Source organism: Carlito syrichta, unplaced genomic scaffold, assembly GCF_000164805.1.
Source record: "Carlito syrichta isolate Samal-C Ts95f unplaced genomic scaffold, Tarsius_syrichta-2.0.1 Scaffold69847, whole genome shotgun sequence".
NCBI lineage: Eukaryota > Metazoa > Chordata > Mammalia > Primates > Tarsiidae > Carlito > Carlito syrichta.
Window position 1 is genome coordinate 1,951 of NW_007013943.1, and position 2,165 is coordinate 4,115.

The window sequence follows — 2,165 nt, forward strand, 5'->3', positions numbered from 1 at the left end:
GAGAAATGTTTATTGAGATCCTTTGCTTGTTTTTAAATTGAGTTTTTTACTTGTTAAGTTTTAGGAATTCTTTATTAAGTTTAATAGTAATCTCTTATCAGATATATGATTTGCCAATATTTTCTCTCATTCTATGGCTGTCTTTTCACTTTCTTTATTGTTGTTGTTGTTGTTATTATTAAGACAGTATTGCCTAGGCTGGAGTATAGTAACACAGTCATAGCTCATCTTTGCATCAGACTCCTGGGCTTAAGTGATCCTCCTGCCTCAGTCTCCTGAGTATCTGGGACTACAGGTGCATGATGACATCTGGCTAAGTTTTAATTTTTTTTGTACAGATGGGGTCTCACCATGTTGCCCAGACTGATCTTGAACTCTTGACCTCAAGAGATTCTCCTACCTTGGCCTCCCAAAATGCCGGGATTACAGACGTTGAGCCATCATGCCCAGTCTTCACTTTCTTGGTAGTATCCTTTAATGCACAAAAGCTTTAAGTTTTAATGAAGTTGAATTTATTTCTTTTTTTAATTGCCTGTACTTTTTATGCCACACTTGAGAAAACATTGATTAATCCAAGATCATGAAAATTTCCCCCAATATTTTCTACTGAGACTTTTATAGGTTTAGCCCTTAAATTTGTCTTTGGTTCATTTTGAGTTAATTTTTGTATGTGGTATATGGTAAGGATCCAGAGTTATTCTTTTGCATGTGGATATTACGCTTTTGTGTGTGTATGTGTTGGGGTCTCACTGTCACCCAGGCTGAAGTGCAGTGGTGTGATCACAGCTCACCACAGCCTCCAATACCTGGGTTCAGGTGATCCTTTCACCTTAACCAACCAAGTAGCTGGGACTACAGGCATGTGGCATCATGCCTGGCTAATTTCTGAATTTTTTTGTGGTGGTGAGGTTTCACTATGTTACCCAGGCTGCAAAACTCAATCACAACCACATATGCAAGGGTTTATTTCTGAATTCTTCATTTTATTTCTTGGTCTACATTTCGATCTTTAAACCAGTGTTACATTTGTTTGATGACTGTAGCTTTGTAGGAAGTTTAGAAATCAGAAGGTCTGAGACCTCCAGTTTTCAAGACTGTTTTGGCTATTTGGGGTCCCTTGAGATATCATATGAATTTTAGGATGGGTTTTTCTATTTGTGAAAAAAGTACACAGATAGGATTTTATAGGAATTGCATTGAATTTTTAAATCACTTTGCATAGTATAGTCATCTTAACATTATTACGTGTTCCAACTCATGAACATGGATGTCTTTCCATTTATTTAGGTTTTTAATTTCATTTATCAATGTTTTGTACTTTTTATTGTGCAAGTCTTCCATTTCCTTCATTAACTTAATTCCTAAGTATTCTATTTTTTTGATGCTATTGTAAATGGAATTGTTTTCTTGATTTCCTTTTGGATTCTTCATTGAAAGTGTATGGAAATAAAGCTGTTTTTTGTATGTTGACTTTGTATCCTCCTACTTTGCTGAATTCAAATTCATTTATTAGCTCTAACCATTTTTGTGTGTGTGGAATCTTTAGAATCTTCTATACAATGATGCCATCTGTGAGCAGAGAGAATTTTACTTGCTTCTTTGACAATTTGGATCTCTTGAGGTGAGAGTGGGCATCCTTGCATTGCTCCTGATCTTAGGGGGCTCTCAGCCTTTCACCACCAAGTGTGTTGTTTGTTGTGGATTTTTCATTTATGGCCTTATCATGTTGAGGAAGTTTCTATCCTAGTTTTATTGAGTGTATTGTGAAAAGATGTTGAATTTTGCCAAATGCTTGTTTTTGCCTAAGTTGAGATAATCATGTAATTTTTTCCCTTTATCCTACCATTTTCACAAGGGATTACTATAGATCTGATGTTGGTGTCCCCTCACAGTTCATATGTTGAAACCCTAACCCCCAGTGTGACATGATTAAGTGGATTTGGCAGGTGATTGGGTCATGAGGGTAGAGCCCTTGTGAAGCCCACCCCAAAGAACTCCTTTGCTTTCATCACTTGAGGGTCCAGTGAGAAGATGCCATCCATGAGCTGCTGATGCCTTGCTCTTGAATGTCCAGCCCTGATGGAGGAAAGCAGGGATCCTGGCCTGTTCTTTGCTTTTCTTACAGTCTTCAAATTGCAATCTAAACAGTGGTTTGTCTGTCTTAG